Below are 15,850 nucleotides of genomic sequence, written 5' to 3'. Positions count from 1 at the left end.
CATGCTCTTGCTGCTATATGTCATTAATCAAAAACTTAATTTCCTAATGATACTACCTGGTGTTTGACGTTTCGTATGTGTGTGTGTGTGTGTGTGTGTGTGTGTGTGTGTGTGTCTATACACGGGTCTACTTCTAAATTTCGAAGTTTCAAAACTTCAAATTTCGTATGGTCTAGACCATAAGGTCGAAGTTTTGAAACTTTGAACTGTTTAAATGGCGATCACCATACAGCACAGAATGGTACATTTACTATTTTCCTCGCCATAGTGCAATCTCGGAGTTAGTATTTTTAATTAGCAGGGGGTGTAGGGGGGTGCAGGGGGCTTGCCCCCTGCAAAAACATAAAAAAAATATATATTTTTTTTTAATTTACATTTTGAAGTTTCAAAACTTCGATCTTATGGTCTTGACCATAAGAAAGTTTAAGTTTTGAAACTTTGAAATTTAGAAGTAGACCCGTACACATATATATGCATATATGTATATCCCTTTTTAATTATCAGAGGGCCCAAACTGAAAGAGGTCTGTTGTCAAATTTATATAGGCTGGTAACTTGTACTTATGTCTGATTTAAAGTTATGCTTAGAGAAACAGAAGTCAGTAGTGTAAGCAAAATGATAAACAATTTAATAGTTGATAAATTCAAAAGGGCATTCTGATGTAATTTATGTAACTAGGATTTTCAGAGTGTACTGATAATTTGGTTGTGCTAATTGAAAAGAAAAGTATGCAATCTAAGCCTTTAAATGAGAAAGTGCAAATGCTGTGAACATACAAAAACTATTTGTAATTGAAATACCATGTTTTAGATGTTGCAAACAGGGACACATTTGCTTAATATTTTTAACTAGTAATAGCAATGCTGTACCTTACAAAAATGCAGTTTCTAACCAACATGCAGGCAATGAAAATAGGAATGTTATACCTAGCAAAAATGTGACTCCCAGCCAGCATGTTGATGAAAGTGTACTGCTGGGATTGGATTAAAGCAACTCCTAGAATAGTAGAATAAGCACATTGTTTCTGTGACAAGGTAGGTTCATAGGATCATAGGTAGGTACTAGGCTATCATCCCAGGGGCCTACGTAAGCCTAGTCAACAAGGCTCCCTGGCTTATGCCACCCAAGAATGTTATTTTCCTGTGCCTCTGTCGAGCAGAGCCACAGAAGTGATCCCTGGGGTGTATTTCCTATTTCCCATCTACTTATTAAGACTTTTCTTGAAGAGTCCTACTGAGGAAATTTGCTTGACATAGATTGGTAGCTTGTTCCAGAGTATGGGAAGTCTCTTGGACAAGAATCTGTTCCTCCAGCATGTCCTGTTTATTGTGGTGACCAAGATTTAGGTCCCTAGAGCGTGTAGCTCAGAGGGATTGGGATTTCTTTAGGTGTAGCATGTCCAACAACTCCGTGTTTGACATAGCTTTATATGTTAGACAGAGATCACCTCGAAGTAGATGATATGCCACAGAGTAAAGCTGGAGTTTTTTGAGACGGTCAGTGTAGGGCATCTGTTTGTGGCAAGTAATCCTCTTTGTGAGGTACTTCTGTGGCCTTTCCAGCTGCTGCAGATGTCTTGTGAGGTACATTCCAAAAAGGACATTGTACTCTGTAATGGGTCTAATGAGTGTCGAGTAGAAGGGAACAATGACCTCTTTTTTCCTAGATTAGAACCCTTTTGTGATGAGGTGTGCCATGTAGAAGGATTTCCTGACTACTGTAGCGATGTGATTATCAAAGGAGAGACTACTGTCCGCCTGGGTCCCCAGGTCTCTTATCACACATTCGGTGTCAAGTAGACTGCCTCCTATGTGGTAGTTCATGGGTACAGAGTTTTTACCAAAGGGGATGATAATGCACTTTTTGGCATTGAGCTTGAGACCATGGCTCTGACACCAGGCATCTGTCTCAGTGAGGCCCTTCTGTAGGATGTCCACATCATTTGGGGACTCAACTATGGCTCCTAGTGTGCATTCATCTGCAAACTTTGTTAGCCAAAGGTCTTCTGTGTTAGCCTGTACTTCAGAGAAGTAGATACCAAACAGGAGAGGTCCCAGGACTCTACCCTGTGGTACTCCACTTGTCACTGGTTGGAAGTCAGATTTGAAGTCTGCAACTTTTACAGTGTGGGTTCTGTCAGTGAACCAATTGGCAACCCATCTTGTGGCATAGGGATTTATACCTAGTTTAGTGAGTTTAGCTATAATTCCAGAAGGGGGATGGTGTCAAAAGCCTTGGCGAGGTCAAGATAAGCTGTGTGAACCACCTTACCCCTCGTCTACAGCTTCGGTGACTGCCTCAAAGAAGTCGATCAGGTTCAGGGGGCATGATCTGCCTTTCACAAACCCGAAATGGGTGGGGTCCAGAGTTTGGAGGTTACCAATGTCTTTGTTTAGCCAAATGTACAATGTTGCTGTAAGTAAAGTATCTGAGAAAGATATTAGACTCTGGAATTATGGTTATACTTTTGAGTGTATTCATAAAGCAAATGACAAGATGTAGGTAAAACAGTAAGTATCCATGGAGGCAGGAAGGAAAATCTTATAATATGCACAGAAATTCAAACACTGTTGGATAAAGTACAGTATCATGTAACTGTGGTACATAATTTAATAAGAAGTGTCATAAATGGCCAAGACTTCCCTCATTTCAACACACTATGGAAGTTATGGGGACAGGGAGCACATTCAGATACTGTGTGGCCTAAATATAGCTCTTCCACAAACTGGGCTGGGGCAGCAGCAATCTACCACACTGTTAAGAATACACAGTCCCGAATGTGCCCCTAGTAAAAAAATTGAAGCGAGGGCAACAGTAGCCTGATAAACTGTTAAAAATGTAGAGTCCTGATAAAGAAAAGGGAATAGTTATATAAACTCAAAAAGGAACTAAAGTCTGACTTTGACTGGAAGGGATAGAAGACTCTGTATGTTATCAGAGGCCTGTTATTGAGCCTTAAGGAAGAAACCATAGTACATGGTATGTAACCTTGTCAGAGTATTCCAGCCACTAAAGAAATGAAGTATGTCTGTGTAGAGACAGGAGGAAAGAGAGAGAGACTAATAGTGATACACCCACAACGAGAAGGAAAGGAACCTGAACAGAGTCCTAGATTTCCATTTATAATGTAGAAACAGAGTTAGTGAAAAACAGGGGTCTCAGCAGTAGGCACTTAGAGATAGACATTAGTAAGGTAAAAGCAAAGGAATTGCCAAAGTCAAAAGCAGAAGAAAGTGAGTGGCATGAGTTGCCTTTTGTAGAGGAAGGCATAAGAAAAGGAGAAACACCTTTAATTGTATTAATAGGTGCAGCATGTAAATAATGAAATATTTTAAGAAGGCACATTAAGATAATACCTTAAGCAGGGGGGTCTGTTGTCATCCATCAAATGGTCTAGCCATCAAAGGGCTGAACATCAAACAATAAGCTTTGAAAGTTCACTGAGTGTCATCGACACGGTAAGTAACTACTTGTCCAGCACTTCCTCTTCTCTCACACCAGTCGGCTTTTAGTAATGTGAGCCAATGATTCTCTGTTTTAGGAAATAGTGTCATGTAGCAACAGATGTTTTTGCATGCAAGCTGGGGAGACTATAGGTTCATTTTGGAAATAAAGCATGACATATGCAAGTTGTGGTAGTAATACCCTTTACCTGTTGTAGCTCACCTTTCCGGTCAGAGAAAATGTGATTTTTTTCTGGAACCAGAAAAGGAGTTCTGAATAACATTTTGCTATTTACATGTAACAGGTGTAATCATTTTTCTTTCTAGGTCATTCTCCCCCACCACCTACTGGCAATCAAGCCTCCCTTTATCAAACTTGAGTCTAGTGATTCCCTAAGTGGTGGCGCGTCCCCATATCTGCCGAGGGAGACACATCATACAGGCAGACATCAGAGAATTTCTGTCCTTGATGGCAATGAGAGAAGCTTTAGGCAAGTCCCTAAGCCCACCACTGGATTGGGGTGGACTGCCTGAATCACAGCAAAGATTGACAGTGCCCTCATCTTGTAAGTGTATGTTCCACTGCACTCGCTAATGAGGCTTACCCCCAGTCAGTGGCTGGAAGAGGTGCAGGATCACCGGAGGTTTCCCACTGCAGTGCAGTCTCTACTCCCCTAGCAGTGCCATAAAGCACCTAAGCCCCTAATCAAAATTGTCACCTACATTGTCATCGGAGCTTTATTTCTCTATCCCAGTGGTGGCGGCTTATAACAGTTATAATATTAGGTATTGCTGCCACAGCATCACTCTGATTCATGCACAAGTGCTGCGCACTTCCACAGTGCTATTTTCAAGGAGGCTGCTGTACAGCTTAAGCAAAGGACCTCATAATAAACAGAATTATAGTACTAATAAATGAGCTGTGCTATGCTGAAAGAGTACTACAACATGCCACATGAAAAACATAGTGGACATCACAATGAAGATGGTCTAGTGTAGCCACATCACTGCATGCTCAGAAGTGCAATTTAGTGCCACATAACCCCATGTCACACTTGGTTAGCTCAAGAAGGGCAACACAGTGGCCATCAGATGGACCACTGAGGACTGCACATCAAAATCTTCACCCTGTTCGTCACATAGATAAGGTGAAAATGGGGTGGGTAGGGAGGCAGTAAAGTAGCAAGCAACAAGTTGAAGGAAACACATAAGGATAATCGTCATGTATGAAAGATGGGGGAGTAATGTTTTTATATTGGAAAAGAGACCATTTTTCAAGTGTAGAAAAGAAGGGTATATGGAGCAGTTGTGATAAAAGCAGTGGAAGGAATACAAAGAGAATTGCAGGTAACAGAGGTTGACAGACAAACTTAAAAGATAAACGTACATAGAGAGGGTGGTAGAAACACAAAAGGCTTACAAGACAGTTGATAGGCACTGATATACATAGAGTAGGCAAGTAATGCGGAGGACTGGGCAACAAACAAGGAATGGAGTATGACACATAAGGGAGGGAAAACATCAGAACAGGGATTGGGTATAGTCTTGGCATGGTCGGGTGGCAGGCTGACTCAAAGTGCAACAAACCCAGTCATCACTTATCCAGGTAACCGATGTTAGGAGTCAACTGCTCCTCTGATGGCTCTATGGTAAGATTCTGCCAGTCTTGCAACTCTCCAAGCCATGCCAAAAGGAACTCCATTTTGCAAAGGTGCCACTGCACCTTAGCTGCAATCACCTGCCACACCTCATGCTGAGAGACCAGGGCAGATTCCTCTGGACCACTCTCAGAAGAAAAGCTTCACCCACCCCACCAGAAGTGGCCACAGATGACACTTGTGACACCCCACCAAAGGCCCAGTAATCAAGGACCCTCAATCCTCACCATTGGCAACAGTGGGGGATGTACACACTAGGAGGATGACAGGTACACACACAGTATTCCCAGATGTAGCTCTCTGCATCAAGTGTAATTTCCCTTAAGAGCACACAGAGACCACAGTCAGTCTGGGGCTGGTTTCTCTCTCCTTCTCCAGATCCCCAATAAGGCTCCCCCACTAGCACAGCTATAGAGTTGAGAACTCAGTTGAGTGACCAAGCCAAGGCCTCCAGTATCCTCTCTGTCCAACCAGTGGTTCATGTCCCTGCGCAAGTAGCTGACGCACACACTCTTTGAGATTTGATGTGTATACAAACACACACATACACACACACACACACACACACACACACACACACACACACACACACACACACACACACACACACACCTGGGAAAGGCTGCCAGAGGTTTACTAGCTATGCTCCCTTTTGCCCAGACTGTAAGGTAGTTATTATTGCCACCACCCACTCCTTATCAGCTACTTTAAGGCCCTTAACAAAGGGTGTCCAATCTTACTGTGTAATGTTACTATTAATCCAAATGGTAGTTTGACCAAGAGCAAGGCTATTAGGAGTGGCCCACACAGTGTCACCAACTATATATGCAAGTACTCTCAGAACTTAAATATGTTTCACAAATATCAGCCACAACGAAAGGTTTAAATATATTTAATAGTAAATAATAAAAGAACAAGAAAATACTCAGTAAACAATCACAGTTACATCAGAGTTCAAAATCAGAGGAAATATTTAAAACAACATTGCAGGACAGTCTCAAATAAATAAAGAAAACATCTAAGCTATACTTCACTGTATTCCTGTCTGAATCGAAGAGAATTAGTAAACCCTAAACCCTAGTTAACTAACTTACAGAGCAAAGCAAGTGTGGTAAATGGGTCTTCTTGCTGATGTTGCTGTCAGGTCAAAGACAAACAAAATACACTGTCTCTCTCAGAGAGTTCTTAAATTAATATCTCAAATATTACTGCTGGGTTAGCTTGTAGGATGACATCACTTCATGTCATCTGACTTTAGTTCCCAAGCTAAACCCCGATTGCTAGAAACTACCAGCCTTTAGCATCTACCTGTGAAAAATACATAACCCTCAATTCTTTGCAGCTGCTGGAAGACATAAAAAAATAAAACACTTACAAGACAGTGCAGAAGGCTCCCGGCATCCTGTCTCCTTGCTGCATTGAAACCATATTTTATGGCACAGTTATAAAATAATTTAATTTTAACTGTTTTTCTGAAGTTTTGCAAATTAACCTTCTATGTTCCAGTTTCAACTGTTAAAAAAATATACATTTACACAGTTACAATAGTGCATATACATTTCTGTTCTTTTCCAGTAGGGTACACTGTGGATATATCTTTAAGCTCAGTACTTTACAAACTGTTTCAACACACACTTCTGTATCAGCAGTTTGATATACAGACAACATACAGTTCTGATACATTTATAATACAAGCATATGAATCGTGTTGAGATTCACAAATATGACATATGATTATTTACAAAATTCCAGCTAGCTGTGCTAGCAGTACCTCCTTTTGTCACCAATAAACCCTTCATGTCATCTGCACCTCTGTACCGACTCAGAGACAGGCATTATCCCCTGTTGAGTGATAGTGGCCTCTGGCAAATAAAAGCCAAATGGTTTGGCAAATGCACACTGAGGCAAGTGTGCCCTCACTTCGTCTTCTTCATCTGCTAAAACTGGACATGCAGACTACACAATGAGGAAAAGGTTATTATACATATGGTAACAACATAATATTGATTCCATAGTACATTGCGACAGAAGGTATTCACATCTCACTGCTTGAAGAGTCATTCTGCTTTCTTTGACATCCAGCTATGTTTATTTGCTACTTTAGTTTCACTACAAAAGAAGATGCAGTCCTAAGGATATGTATAAACCAAGTAAGACATCAGAACAAAGTAGTACTGGAAAAAAAATTAAAGTGCTTGCTATATTTCTGGCAGACTCTCCCCAACCTTTACGTCCCACTCTAGGTGCAAATAAGTTTGGCTATGTGTAAAATTGCAGCAGCAATGTTGGGAGTACTCAACAGAACAGGGGATGTCAGTGCCAACATGGCAAGCTCATGCCAGGATTCCACCTTATGCAGTAGACCATCATACTGTCCTAGCAGGTATTCGTAGAAGTCCCTGTGCATGAAGCACAACAAAGTCTTGCACTCCCTGTACTGGAGATGTGCATTCCACAGTGCCTGTCAATCAGATCAGGTAGAGGAACAAAATGGTAATCCCATGGTCTCATATGCATGCCTTAGATCACATGTCCCACAATGTATAGCTGCCCTACAGTGCTATGGTATCTCCATAACACAGCACCCTAATGCAATGGGCCTGTACATGACATAGAGATAAGCATACTGGTCACATGCCTTGTGCTGACTGTAGTGATTCAGAAACATTTGCTGTAAATAGCCTTATTAGCATAATTGCTGCATTGTGGCCATTTTTAGTGCAATATAAAAAGATGGTGCCATCTTGTGCATCCACACTCAGTGTTACACACCTATGGAATACATAAATTTCAAGAGATTCTGTAGATTTGTATGTCTGAAGTTAAGGAAGGAGTTGCAGAGGTTAGGAAGGAGTCCACTTAGTAAACTTCTTCAGAAAGAACAACAAACCCAGTGATTCTAATCAGTTACACTGAGTCAGCCAATGTGATGTATATGTAACTGGGAACTCAGGACACTGACAAGGCCCTGCACTATCCACCTGAGATGTTGGGGGAGTGTCATAATGGAAACATTATGAAGGACGTGGATAAGTGGATTTGGGGTTCCAGGACAGCATGTTGTGGTATGGCTACAGTCTGTAATGGGGAGACTGTACATAGCACTAACAGCTGTTGATAAGCAGGTGCATGTATGTCTGTGGGATCCTGTGGCCAAAGGTACAGCACAGAAGTGATGGAGGCATATATTAGGGCACATAAGCAAGTGAATAAAGGAGGGGAAGTGGCTATAAGTATGGATAGCCTACAGTATACTGTACACGCATGCTGCTAACATGTTCTGCCCACAGGTATACTTGCACCAGTATGGCTAACTAAGGGAGCCAGCAGCCTGGAAAAGTTCACTTCCCAGCAGAATGAAGTGCTATTGGTAGCCATCTGCAGGCAAGCAGTATCAGGACCAGAATTTACAGAGTCTGGCATGTGATGTGAATTTAGGGGGTGGCCATGATAGATCTCTGCAACCTGTTTGACAGAGCATTACTGGTATGATACTTCATGTAAAGGAAAAGGCACCTGACAATGCAAAACTCAGGTCCACCACAGGAGAAGGGAGAAGACTACTTACATAGAATAATCTCACCAAGGCTGAAAAGTTTCTGGTGATACTTACCAAACAGGGTAATAGTCCATCATACTTATGAGTGACTTAGATGTAGGCATTAAGCTGACAGAAGGAACCTGGGTGTCAGCTGGGGAAGCACCAACTTCATAAAATCCAGTGACTTGCTGGAGTATAGTACACTTCAGTGTATTTGAAGGGAAGTACTGACCAAGGTTTACCTGCAAATCTATCTTTCCAGACACCTATGATATTAATTGCAACAACCTACACAACAAAATGTATATGTTAAGTATGCTATACCTGCATTTTATTGTATAGTACTATGCATGCCAAGAGGGATAAGAAGGTATGTATGTTTGCAAAGACAATAATGTCATGTGTGTGTTCCTGCTGTCATAGGTTCCACTGGTGGGGGTTCCAGCTCTTGTGGCTGATGGTGATGGCAACATACATGTAGCACAGACCAATGATGCAGTGGCACTATCTGCAGAACAACAGGGGAAGGGGTCAGCTACATCTACCATATCAGAGGTCCTTGTAGAGGTACAGACTGAGTACACACCCTCACCACAGCATACTGGACAGCTTCCATCTGAAAGCCTCTTATGGCTTCCACATTTGTCCACAGTACACAAAGTATATCACTTGTGCACTGCCTCTGAGGTGTGCATACCTACCATAGGGGATAAACATCGAGGGTATGACACGTCATGACTCAAATCATCCCTGATATGGCTGCAATACTTTGTATTAACCATTGGGTGTGCATGCTATTGATTGAGGCACACATAGCATGGTGAAGATAGTTATTGTGACCTGTGGGTTCTGGGGTAATATGCAACAAGTGTACAGTGACGTGGAGTTTAAGAATGGGAAGCAGACAATGTAGTTTAGGTAAGTAGTAATAGACATTGCTTCCATTGATACCTTCATGAGACACATTGTGACCTACCTGCAGTTTGCCTCCAGAGGTCATGACTTTCATGGCCTTGGGAAGGTACAGATGTAGGAAGGTTGGAAACAAATGGTCCCAAGTCAGACTGATGAGATCATTGGAGACACAGCCTCACTGTCATTTATGGGCAAGTAGATTGCCACAGCCAGTCTGTGTGTCCACAGGTGATACGCAGATTGCCACAATCAGTTGTTGGTGTGGTCCTGGCCCTAGCTAATGCCACTGCTGTAGCTCAGTACTTGGGATGACCCATCAGGCTGCAAGTGCAAGTTCATGCAGTCCTGTTCATTCTTTGCTGCTGTGAACACACAGGATCCGAACTGTGCTAGAGGTTCATGAATACTTTGTGAACAGGGTACTCATTAGAATCAGCATATGGCAAGTGTCATCAAGGTGACTGCTCACAATCCAATACATTTCCCTCCTTCTTCCCTGTCCTTTGACCCCTTCAAACTTAGCATCTCAAGCCAACACAGCAGATATTGCCAGTGGTCTCACTATGGCAGCTTGTTTCCATGTGATCCTTGACTTCCCATAACCTCCAAGAGTAATTGGCGACTGTGTTAGCCTGTCATAACCCTCCTCTATCACACAGTGCTGCACTTACAATTCACTATGTCTCTCCAACCACTTCAATAACCCTACCCCATCAAATAATGTTGTAGTGGCCATTAAAAGTATCATCTCAAACTAGTCCCATGAACCAGTACCATATCATATTGCTGCAGTTGCCATTCGCTGTATTCCCCAACCACTCTAATAACTTCTACCCAAGTCACAGTGAGGCAATCATCTTTCTCTGGGTACTCCCCAGCTGTCTTTCTAAGTGAAAACTGTGCATTTCCCCTAACCTGTGTGCATTTGGTTATATCTGCTGAAGAACATGACCAGTCCATACACTGACCTGCGCAGCTTGGATATGAGAAGGCATGCATCACGTTCTTTCGGTTGTCTGTGTCATGGCATCATAGTTGCAGACTAGACACCATTTCTTTGCCATTGCTACAGTGTACTACATACACCTCTGCCTCAGCCATGGTACTGCTACTGCCACTGTGTCTTTGTCACGTGGATGTCCATCCACTGCTGGCAAAATTTGTATGGAAAGTCCTACCACTATGTTAACCTGTCATTTCAAGTGTTTGCTTAATGCCTTCTTATGCAGCATTATGCGTGCTACAAAAATCTTGATGCAGATTTCAGAAGTGTTCTGCATGAACCTTCCTAATATATGTAGGCTACAAAATCATCCCCTGCTTGGCCAATCACTAGCTCGACTGTATTATGTGTTTCAGCATGTGCTGTATTATAGGCCATTTTCTGTATGGTCTGGGTGCTACATATGTGGTTACCAACCAGGGTTCTAGGGCATATCTGAAGTCACTTACAGCACACAAAAAACACCATTTGTATGAGGTTCCTCATTACCATATCATTATGCACTCATTAGCATGCATTGCACATCACATTATTTGGAGTCTTGAGTAATCATGCTAAATATGTAAAAAGTGCTAACAGTCACCAGGAAAACAAAAAATAAAGCACTTCAAGGAGAATAGGAACCACGGCTTCAAAAGTGGATAAGTAGTTTATTTTAACGCACCAACACGATACACACTGCGTTTTCATCATGTACAACCAGAACTTCTTCAGAAAATACAATTAAACCATCAAATGTTCCTTATATACTGATAAAACGTCATCAATTAATTAATAAGTAAATTAACTTTTTAACTGTTTCACCCCCAAATAAAACTACATTAAAATCAATATGATTTTCAAACATAATCAAATACATTCTCCACATTATTAAAATTATTGAATAAATAGTATACCAGTGTAATTCAAACTTCTTCTACGTAAAGTGAATACAAAATTTAATACAAAAATTAAATGAAAACAAAATGTATTAATTATTTGTGTATATTCCCCCATCTGCATGATTTTATCACAGCACCATCTGTTGGTTAAAACAGCCACCATGGTTCTAAAAAACATCCTTTTTTCATGAAATCATACATCCAAATACTTAATTTAATTAAATTCATAATCAAATGGACACAAGAAGTATATACCTTGCCCATTAGAACCAAATATGAAATGTATAATACATGTACTATCTATTTATCCCATTCTCAAACATCATAAATCTATCCCATTCTCAAACATCATCCAATATGCTGACGATTCTACCATTATCTGCTCTGCCACATCTACCCCCATGTTCCAAAAGCTTACACAAGAAGCTTTCTCAATTACTGAGCATTGGATGAAAATAACCCATCTAGCTCTCAACGCCTCCAAAACTAAACTAATGGTATTTACCCCCTCTAAAACTACTCCTTTCGATATAAACACATTCTTGATTACTAGTCAAAATAACTCATTTCTAGAACTGGTGTCTGAAACCAAGTTACTTGGTGTCCAAATTGATAACCAGCTTAATTTCAACTCCCATCTACAACTAAATATTAAAAAAACCCATCAAAAACTAGGTATGCTCTACCATCAAAATCAGTACCTCACAAGGACCTCTAAAATCATTCTCTCTTCTTCCTTTCTTATTCCCTCTCTTCTCTATGGAGCACCACTCCTAACTAATCTTCAGTCCTCTCTAAAAAAACAACTTTCCTCTTGCTACAACAAAATCGCTAAGTTCGCTAACAGCCACAGGTCTTCCACCCACCACTGTTCATCTCTCCAAAAACTAAATTGGCTTGAACTACCAAATCAGCTCAACTATACTCAGCTAACCCTAGCCCATAAGCTCATTAACAACCCCTCTCTTTGTCCCTCCCTGTCTTCTGCTTTTAAGATGCACCTACCTGATAGAGTCTTAAGGTCAAACAATCAAAACCTATTAGAAGTACATAAACCAACTCGTCCCCCAGGCAAAAACTTACTATCCTTTAACCTAGCTCGTCTTTGGAACTCACTCCCACCATCCATTTGCACCATCTCCAATCATTACATGTTCAAAAAATCTGTTCACATACATCTAAAGTCCCAATGGGAATGCTCTTGCTCCCACCCCTCATAAAAATATGGTAATCTTCATCTTCCATTCATTCTCAATGTCATTTGACTATACCTTATATAGCTAATGCTCCCTACAAAATAACTATTCTGTATGACAAAGCAATATCACTTCTTCAAAGCCCAAACACCTCCATTTTTTTTCACAAGATTGTATTGTTTGAATGTATCTCAAATTTGAAATCAATGTTTACATTATTTTTTTACATTTGTATAATTATCATTAGTAATCTATTGTATGTACCTAGTCTGTTTGTTGTTTGTTTTTGGAGCTTTTCTATTGTATGTACCTAGTCTGTTTGTTTGTTTTTGGAGCTTTTCTCCCCAGGACTCCATTGAAAATGGGTTCTTTTAGACCCAATGGACTATCCTGGTAAACCAACTGCAAATAAATAAATAAATGTACATATAAACTAAAACCAATTTTACAATTTGGCTGACCTAAGTTTCAAGGCAGGAGCCAGGGAGATATGATCATTAAGGCCTGGAAACCTATTCGCTTCTGGTCTCAATTGCCAGAATAGCTCTCTGAATTCAATAGTGGTTTCCCCAAGGCCCTCCTCGTGGGTCAATGTCCACTTTCTCAATAACAAAGAAACAAACAAATGCTTCTTTGCATTCTATACTGTGTTTGTAGAATGCATTGCTACCATCCTGCTTCCTCACATCATTCAGATGCTCGTAAATTCTTCTTTAAAATTTTCAGTGGGTCTTTCCTGTATAAAAACAACCACAGATTTTACATATAGCAGCATATACAACCACCCCAGATTCACAGTTGCAATGTGTGTTGGTCTCAATACATTCTTTCCTACCCATTAAATTCACCCTATTAACCAACCAGGACATGTGAACCCTGGGCACAGGAACCACATTTATATGTTCCCTTCCTTTGCTTACTTTGTTTATTGACCCCCTTCTCCAGCATGTCTTTTATGTTTTTGCCCTTCCTATAAGTGAATTTTAAGGGATCATTAAATAGTTTGTCCAAATCTGAGAATTTTGCAAACCTTTCCTAATTCTTCAGTATTATATCCTTAATGTAGTTAACATTACTACTAAAGTTTAACACAAAATTGTTGTTCCATCGTTTTTCTTTTGTCATGTCCATAACTTGAGGGTTAACCACCTCTGGTACCCCCAAGATAAGACTAAATTTACCTATTCTCTCCCTAAATATTTCATTCTCAATTTCCTCTATCAGGATTAAAGTGTATTGACTATCCAAAAACATTTTTTTCAATGTGTTGCTCTCCTCCAAGTAGTCTATGTCACATGAAGTCATCCTACAGCTTCTAATGTATTGCCCTTTCACTATTCCCTTCTTTTGACTGAACGGGTGGGCACTAGTAAAGACTAAGTAGGAATTAGAAAATGTCTTCTGCCTATAAACTTTAGACTTAAACCCTTTTGTCTCTGGCACCTTCTCTATAAGTACATCTAAGTATTGTATTCTCTCGTGATATAACATAAGTGAATCTCAAAAATTGAGTAGTCGTATTTACATATGTGATAAACTCGAAAAGTGTAGATTCTGATCCCTTCCAAAAAATGCATATATCATCCAGGTATTGCCTATAATAGCTCAAAAAAGGAGAATATTTTGAATGAAACACATATCTTTCCTCCCAAGTAGACAGTACTAGGTTAGCATAAAATATATAAAATCATGCATTAGGGGGAATATACACAAATAATTAATAAATTTTGTTTTCATTTAATTTTTGTATTAAATTTCATATTCACTTTACGTAGAAGACGTTTGAATTACACTGGTATACATTTTATTCAATAATTTTAATAATGTGGAGAATGTATTTGATTATGTTCGAAAACCATATGGATTTTAATGTAGTTTTATTTGGGGGTGAAACAGTTAAGTTACTTTACTTATTAATTAATTGATGATGTTTTATCAGTATATAAGGAACATTTGATTGTTTAATTGTATTTTCTGAAGAAGTTCTGGTTGTACAGGACGAAAACGCAGTATGTGTAGTGTTGGTGCATTAAAATAAACTACTTATCCACTTTTGAAGCCATGCTTTATTTTTTGTTTTCATGCTAAATATGTCTCACAATCACCCACACCCTCCAAGCTTCAACTACCATGCTAATTTTATATAATTTGTGTAGTGCAAGTCCAAGTCCATATAATTTGAAAGCATACTTTCCTTTTAGAGTTTTGATTAGTCCCAAACTTGTCAGGTCTGGTAATTCCTGTCATGTCTGGTTGAGTCATCATAGTGGATATTACATCATCATGACATCCAGAGTCTTTTTTATGACAGTCTCCCTTTTATTACATTATTAATGATAAACAAAACCAGAAAAAGAAAAGAAAAAAAAAAAAACAAGCAAGCAGTCCTCAAGGTAGCTGAAACATACAAGGATTATGTATACTAATTAACTGAGAATAGAAGTCACAAGTTAAACAATCAGTATAGGACAATCTACTATATTGCCATATTCAGAAGCATCATATAAGTGTGGTGCAGTCTTTCTATACGGTATTTGTATCACCTCTTGGAATTCCTCTGTCACTTTCAGTAATATAGGTGAAGTCTTGTTTTAGAATGGCTTCAGTCATGTCCTTTCCTGAATTCTCCAAATCATTTTGTCACAGCTAATTATGTACGTCTGTTCTTTTAAATTTGAAAAACAGATATGACATATAACTAATTTCATCACAAAATACAAATAAGTCTGTATTTTCAACTGGGCATCTTGTTCTACCCTGCTCTCAGCAATTTCAAATTTATATCAAGTTATGTACTTTATAAATTCTTGTAACCTTTCCACAGATATTGGTAGGTGGGGAAAACTATCATTACATGAAGATCATGATTTAACAGTGCTCCCTTGCTTTTTCCTCAAGTAAACTCTACTTAAGGCATCTGCAATATGTATCTGTTTTCCCAACTTATTTACTTGTAAGATTACATCTCTATAAAGTCAACAGCAATTTTCTAGACATAATAGTGCTTTATTGTATTGACTTTGCAACATTACAACATTGCAACATTACACTGTATTGGCCAATGATCTGTCTTAACACAGACTTGTCTACAATAAACATACGTGTAAAACTTGTAACCATATGCAATATACAGGTGATGCTTTTTATCTGAGCATATCTTGTTTGAGATTTAGATAGTGACCTAGACCAATATGGAAATAGTTGACCTTCTTG

At 39.6% G+C, this 15,850-nt stretch overlaps 1 protein-coding gene across 11 annotated transcripts in view; it reads left to right on the top strand.

Annotated features, from left to right (window-relative positions):
• Positions 1-15,850, top strand: part of SYTL2 (synaptotagmin like 2) — a 1,607,062-nt gene that overhangs the window by 1,380,000 nt on the left and 211,212 nt on the right. The window lies entirely within an intron of this gene.

The sequence above is a fragment of the Protopterus annectens genome, chromosome 5.part0 (assembly GCF_019279795.1).
Source record: "Protopterus annectens isolate FY-2018-M chromosome 5.part0, PAN1.0, whole genome shotgun sequence".
In the NCBI taxonomy this organism is placed as follows: domain Eukaryota; kingdom Metazoa; phylum Chordata; order Ceratodontiformes; family Protopteridae; genus Protopterus; species Protopterus annectens.
Note: the sequence above shows the minus strand (reverse complement) of the source record. Positions and strands in the feature narration are given on the sequence as shown.